The 7,740-nt window shown below is 38.6% G+C and overlaps 1 pseudogene; it reads left to right on the top strand.

Moving 5' to 3' along the window:
• Nucleotides 1-6,726: 6,726 nt before the first annotated feature.
• LOC118662681 lies at nucleotides 6,727-7,355 on the top strand (annotated as a pseudogene).
• The last annotated feature ends 385 nt before the right edge of the window (nucleotides 7,356-7,740 follow it).

The following is a 7,740-nucleotide window of genomic DNA, read 5'->3' as shown; positions in this document are numbered from 1 at the left end:
GCATCTCATATACTCACTGGCAAAAGTACTTTCACCACAGACACAGGCAAATGGGAAGTTTTCATGGTCTCATGATTGTATTGCTGGAAATACAACTTGGGAAATCCCTTGAACTAGCTCCATTATCTAGGCCCTGAATGTGAACCATCAGGATCCATAAGGAGTTGGTGGGATGTCATTGTTAGGGTCGCCAAAGGAGGTATGCATGAGGATGAAAGAGGTAAAGAATTATGAATGTATTAGGTCATCTGGATACCAGATGGTTGACCCCCAAAATGGTGCCAGCACCCAGGGACGAGGAGTCAGAGATTTTAAAGGACTCTAGGCAGGCTTTTACTGGGCAGAGAATTCTCTGGGCATTCTGGGTCCTGGGAAGGTCTGCAGGACAAGGATAATAGTCTTAGCAAGTGAAATGTGGTCTTAGCAAGTGGAATGTGGTCTTAGCAAGTGGAATGTGGTCCAAGGGGAAGGGAATGTGGGTTGTGAAGTGGTCTAAACGTCAGTTCCCAGGGGAAAGGATATCAATTCAATTATTTGGATTCAGTTATTTGATCAGACCTAACCATCACGAGTAACTGATTTTAGATTAACTGTGAGGTATAGCCCTGAATTTTTAAAACATATGTTTTTATTGATTTCAGCGAGAGGAAGGGAGAGCGAGAGAAAGATGGAAACATCAATGATGAGAGAGAATCATTGATCAGCTGCCTCCTGCACACCCCCCACTGGGGATCGAGAAAGGCAACCAGGGCATGTGCCTTAACTGGGAATCAACCATGACCTCCTGGTTCATGGTTTGACGCTCAACCACTAGTCACACCATCCAGGCATATTTGTGAAATATTTGACATTTGTTTTTTATCTGTGTTCTTTCCCATTCTCACATTCTTCACACTTTCCTCTCAAATATTCAGTTAAAATATTAGACCTTACTCCTTCCTAAACAAAGTTTATTTTCAAGGGACTTGATTCATACCAAATTACAAATAATAATACGAAATAAGAATACTATGCCCTTCTTAGGATTATTTAGGTTTTAATAAGGAGTCATACCATATAGGAAAAAAGCAAAGCTTTTCCTATAGTGTCATGGGAGTGAGCTGACTTTTTAACATCTCCAAAATGGCTTCACACAAGCAGTTGCTCACCCGATCTTAAAGTCAGCTGTGGCTAAGAGCAAACTTTCAGGGCAGTCAATTACTTGGTAAGAAATGCTTACTCTTCTTGTATATCTCAAAACAGCATTTTAGAGAGGAAAAATGATAACAATTTAAATATTCACTATGGGTCTGAAATGCTTTACTTATTTATATAATTATAAATATTTTATAGCAAAAAAGCAGCTTTAGTATATATATATTCAAATGCTTTATGTAAATTATTTTTCATAATGCATATCTTTTTTTTCTGATTTTTAAACACTCATTATTAACATGGAGATGTAGAAAATCAGTTTTTTTTAGTTGGAAGCAATTCTTTCAAATCTTTAGCATTTCCAAAATTTATTCATGATTCAAAGTCCCAATGAAAGTATCATAACTTTGAACTCAGAACAAACTTAGGCTAATTATTTTTATATTTTAATTACAAATAATCATTTGTAATCTATTCATTACATTACTTCTTTCTAAACACCAATATTCCCATTACCTTTAAACAATTTTTAGCTGTATGTGTGCTCAGCCTATATATGTGCTACTCTATGTTTTATTACTTTTTATTAAAATGTATGTATTTAAAATAATTTTGTATTACTGTTATGCATTTAAAATGATCTCACTTGCCATAAATAGAATAATTACAAATGTAATGATTAAAATCAAGTTTTTATGTTAAAGAATATATATGTAATGCTAAATCTACTCAATGTGCAAAATTGCATACCTACAATTATTACATTACTAAATGAGAAAAAGGATAATATTTTTGATTAGTCATTGATAGGAGAAAATTTTGGCTTAGCATAAAGTGAAGATGATGTTGCTAAGTTTTACTTTTTAAAATTTTTAAAGAAGCAAAATTTCCACATGATAAGAAAACAAAGTAAACAATTACTTATTCCTCCGATATAGTCAGGTACTGAGGATTAATTACCAAAAAGATACGTGACCTTTGTTAGACTTATATTTCAAATTGCCATCTGAAGTAAGCAACAGAATGAATGGATCTAGTTATATTAGTGCTTTGCCCACATATGACAAGAAAAATATTTATTTTCAACTTACCAGTGCCTTATGACTAGGAAAAAATGTTTAGTAAGAACTTCTTTGAAATATTTTAAGTGCCTTTTTATAATAATCCAAGTGGTTTATAACAAACATTTCAAAAAGTGCATAAGCAGTAAGTAGTTCAGACAACAAGAAGACATCAATCAGATCAAGAATATATGCATATTTCTAATTATGTGATGCTTAGATTCTTTTAGGCTTAGATTCTTTTAGGCTTAATATTTGCACAAACTTAACTTGTAAGGAAACTGGTTTTATTAGAGAGCTCACACTATCCTTGGCTTGCACTTCACTTACCCCTTGAAATTTAACCATGTGACTTGCTTTGGTGACTGGAATGATGGGGGTCACTTCATGGTGGAAGCTTCTAAGAGCCATTGCACCACATAGTTATTACAATATTATCCTGTATTATAAAAGGCTAATATGCAAATTGTCCCCTCAGGAGTTTGACTGCTCACTATGACATGTGCTGACCATCAGGGGGTGGCGAGGAACAAAGGAAGACCCCAGCCAGCAGCTGGAAGGCCCCAATCAGCTCTGATCGCTGATAAGGCTAGGGATCCTACCCGTGCTCAAATTTCGTGCACCAGGCCTCTCGTCTATAATAATAAAAGTGTGATATGCTAATTAAACCAGACACCCTTCCTTATGAAGCTGGGGCTGCAGTCGTGGGATCAAGGAAGCCGAGGCTGTGAGGGAGGGATCCATGCATCATACACGGCTGCGAAGGCCTACTCTTGGGCCTCTAATTAGCTATATTCCCTACCACTTCATAAGGTATATAAATGTCCAATCACTGTGTTGTACACCTGAAACTAATATAATATTGTATGTCAACTGTAATTGAAAAAATAAATTTTAAAAGTGTGAAAAAAAAAGCCAGTGCACAGTTCCTTATATTTCCTTGCCCCAGCTGTGGTAATTCCAAATGTTTCAATGGTGGCAATGTGTCACAACAGGTTCTAAAATGAAGGCCACCATTGTGGAGCAGAGCTCCAGCCAAACTGAGCACACACACTCATGTTTTGTAAGTCAAAGAATATGTGGGGTTTATTGCCACAGCTTAATCTAGCCCACTCTGATGAATACAAACACAGATTTTTCAAATGAGCAGATATATGTAGAAAATGAAATTAACTTGTAAATTCCTGCACTTAAATCTTATTAACTATTTCTTCCAGAGGAACTTGATGCCCTAATTACCTCACCAAACATGGAAGACTTTCTGAGTGAAAGTCAACATGCTTCCGTCTGAAATAGCAGTTATTTGTGAATATTCCCCATCTCTTCAAAGACAGTCAAGAATTTGGAGGCCTACCCTTAATATAAATGACAATTTTGACAGATTTAAAAATATTTTTTTCTAAATAATTGTGTATTCCCAGTAGAACAAAAACAACTCCTTAGAATTCAACACAGAATGTTTTGCTTCCATTATAACAGCTTAAATGCCTAGAGCACATTTTCTTTTCTTTTTTTAATATATTTTATTGATTTTTTACAGAGAGGAAGGGAGAGAGATAGTTAGAAACATCGATGAGAGAGAAACATCGATTCAGCTGCCTCCTGCACACCCCCCACCGGGGATGTGCCCGCAACCCAGGTACATGCCCTTGACCAGAATCGAACCCGGGACCTCTCAGTCCGCAGGCTGACGCTCTATCCACTGAGCCAAACCGGTTTCGGCTATTTTCAACTTTTTTTCTGAAATATCCACAACTAAATCTAAGTTACTTACATGCCTTTTCTATCCACATTATCTCAGGTAGTGGTTTTGTTGATTTTTATTATTATATAACTTTGGTTCCCTTGCTTCCACCCTCCATCATGATTTCTATACTAGCTTTTCAGACCTCATTAATGATACCTTCAGGTCCTTCCAATACCACATTTTTTTGCTATTGAAGTATCCACTTTTGATACCAATTTTTGTTTGGTTATCTATTACACTGTAATAACTCAGTGTCTTTAAAAAATCGATTTTACTATTTCTCATATTCAAGAAGAATTGACCTGTGCTGAATGGTTCTTCTGCTAGTTGTATTCAGCATCTCTTTTGTGGCTACAGTTAGATGGTGCTGAGGTTGTAATCTTCAATATTTTTTAATTCATGTGACTGGTGCCTCAGCAGAGATAGATGGAAGTCTTGGCTCAGTGGTGCCATTGGGATGGTGAGCCTCTTTTCCATCACTTGTATTTTCCACGTGGTCTTGACACATAATCTCCTAGCAAAACCAGGTGCATGAATTGGCTCAGAGTTTTCTAAATAACAAACCATTGAAGGGGTCAGGTCTCCTTAAATATTAGGTATGGAAATGACACAACATCACTTCTGCCATATCCCATTGGTTAAAGCAGAATCAATGTGGCAGGCTACTAAACCATGGCTTGAAAACAGAAAGAAATGGCTCACTGAGGATCCTTTTATAGGCTAGCTACCACATATGTTAACATAAATGTGTTACTATTAGACATTGTTGGTCTCTGAACTGCCTGAAATAATATTTTGTCCTACTAGTGGTATGCCATCCACTTTTTGAGAAACATTGGCTTAGCTTTGTCATCATTATTTGTTGAGATTACTAAATGATAAACATTTAGAGCAATTTAAATAGTACAATGTAGCATGAAAGTATTTAACTGCCTTTTCAAAGATTTTGTCGTTATGAATGAATTGCTTTTATCTCTTTTGAATTAATGTACTACAGACCCTTCATATTCTAGTCACAATAGAGTAGTTTCCTGCAAGCAATGCGATAAAAAATGATTTAGACAGATTGTCAAAGCCTTGCTTAGGAGAGTTCAAAGGCACTTAATAATCTGAACAAATAAGTCTGTGATATCTACTGGTTAAGAATAAAGTAGAAAATATATACTACAATGATTTATTTTTAACAAAATAACATGCTTCTTTACACAGCTAAAAAATGTTATGAAATTGCCTGAAGCCTTTTTATTTGGCTGTTTGAAGTAAAATATCATTTTAAAATGAGCTTTACAGACTACAACAAATAAATCAGGTAGTTGAATGCCAATATTTGTAATATGTCTTCAAAACACAGAATTAAGTTTCACCAAAAGTGAATTTTTTGTAGAGGTGTCAAGTAAACTATTACTGTTGCAAAATTCTCCTATTGATCAGCTATTGGCAATATTACCTACATATTATCCTTACTACTTATAGGAAATGCTATGAGAAAGATAAGTTGAAGAAGGAACTGCTAAGCCAAAAGGAATGAGAATTTGATGATTAGGAAACTTCTATTCAGATAACTTGCTCTGGAAACAGAGCCAAGGGTATGCTGGTTAAGTTTTTGGTGAAGAGATTAGGCATGCAACTCACAGACCAGTCAACCATGTCAGTAAAAACTCTGTCAGCTTGGAGCAAGAGGGAAGAGACACATAAAGTGAAGAAGTGCCATGTGAGGACACAGAGATCACATAAGCCTGTGACAACAGAGGCTGGGGTTACACAGACACAAGTCCAGGAACACTAAGGCTTGCTGGCAACCATGAGAAGTTGGAAGAGAAAACAGGGTCCTGCCCACACCTTGATTTTATACTGTAGCTATCAGAACTTTGAGAAAGTAAATTTCTATTGTTTCAAGCCACCTGGTTTGTAGTCATTTGTTATAGCAACCCTAGGAAATAAATGCAGGGAGTCTGATGATGATAAAGAAATCTGAATTCTTTAGAAAAATAGACAAAAGCCTTCACATATGAATATCCAGTAGGCTATCAGACAATAATCTCACCTAAGAAAATTAAAATAAAATCTCACAGAATCAAGAGAAAATTTTGTATTATTCCTTTAGAATTGTAGCAGACAATAAAAATACTAAAAATATATTTTAATTTAATTTTAAAACTTTTTCAAAATGTTAACTCCTACCACACAGGATACACTCTGTCTATTCTATTCTGTTCTGTTTATTCTATTCTATCCCATTGCATTCTGTTCCATTCTATTCCTGTGATGTCATAAAAGAGGGCAGTGACTGGCTGTGAAGGACCTTGAAAGTGATCTCCTTGTGAGCTATGAAGGTTACCATGGACACGGTGTAGTACAGAAAATCACAGGGGGAGAAAAAGAAAATGATGAGAGCCAAGAATACTTTCTTCACTTAAAGTATATATTTCTGAAAGATAATTATTAACTTGTAATTTTCTTACTGAGTTTTCTTTGTCTCAAACTATGATCTTTTTAAATGTCAAAGTCCCTCCTAATAAAAGCAACAAAGGAAGATCTTGATGTAATTATTATGAACAGTTATTCCCATTTCATTCCCATTTTGATCCTTTCTGTCAATTTGCAAAGACCTGTAAAGTTAATAAAAAATGGTTAGAAGACAGAACTCTTCATGGCGGCGGCGGCGGTGGGGATGCCCTGATGAGCTGCATGCCTGGCAGGCCCTGGAACCCCACTGGCCTCCCCCTGCCCAGGTGCTCTGCACCCTGATGCTGCGAGGGTGCTGATCCAGCTCTGGCCTCAATGATGGTGAAATATCTCTTGGGCCAGAGCGTGCTCAGGAGTGCCTGGGAACAAGTGCTCCCTGGCCGAATCCCTGTGGCAAACATGTCTTGACAGAAGACATAGCGCACCAGGAGGGGGCCCCTGATTAGAAGCTCCTGCCCTGAATCTCCTGACCAAGACCAACAGGATGCCCTGCTGGCAGAACGACTGATTCCTGCCAATGTTGCTCACTCGGCGTACATCCTGAGGGGTTCTATTGTGGACCCACAGAACCAGACCGTGACCACCGTCCCCTGGAACATCAACCACGCCTGGCTGACGGTGGGGGAGGAACGATGTGTTTACTGCGTGAATTTTTGTAACAGCGACCACACGGCCATCCATGGGGAAGCTTGGGGCACTTCTAGCTTGTTTGGCCTCTCCAAAGCTGTCCAGGAATTTGGAATCGCCCGGTTCCAAAGCAATGTGACCAAGAAAGATAATGAAAGGTTTGGAAAATATTTTGGCCAAGCTGCAAGGTGAGGCCCCTTCCAAACCCCTTGTTGAGACAGCCAAGGAGAAGTCAAAGGAGATGGCACTGGCAGCTAAGGTGAAGGCCAAGGACCTTGCCAGCAGGGCAGCCAGCGAGCCAGCAGCAGCAGTTTGTGTAGCCAGCCCAGGCCCTGGTGACGCATACCAGACCATCCGGCTGCACTCCCTCCATCCTCCCCTCTGTACTTTATTATTAAAAGTCAGCTTCCGGCCCTACCTACTGTCTGGGTGGTGGGTTGGGCTGGTGTCTGTCTGGCATCTACAGTGCACCAGGCGTGTTCCCCACATCTGGGCCAAACCGGCTTCTTCCCACATCAAGTAGCGGAGGACAGAGGCAGAGCGGAGCTGTGACTTGCCGGGAGTCACAGTGTGCAGGCAAAGGGTACGAGACTGTAAGCTCCACCAGGGCAGGGACTTTTGTTTTGTTCTCTGCTGCATCCCAAGTCCCTGGGACAATATCTAGCACATAACAGACACTCAATAAGTACCTGCTGAATTCAATCA

The sequence above is a fragment of the Myotis myotis genome, unplaced genomic scaffold (genome assembly GCF_014108235.1).
Source record: "Myotis myotis isolate mMyoMyo1 unplaced genomic scaffold, mMyoMyo1.p scaffold_m19_p_9, whole genome shotgun sequence".
NCBI lineage: Eukaryota > Metazoa > Chordata > Mammalia > Chiroptera > Vespertilionidae > Myotis > Myotis myotis.
Note: the sequence above shows the minus strand (reverse complement) of the source record. Positions and strands in the feature narration are given on the sequence as shown.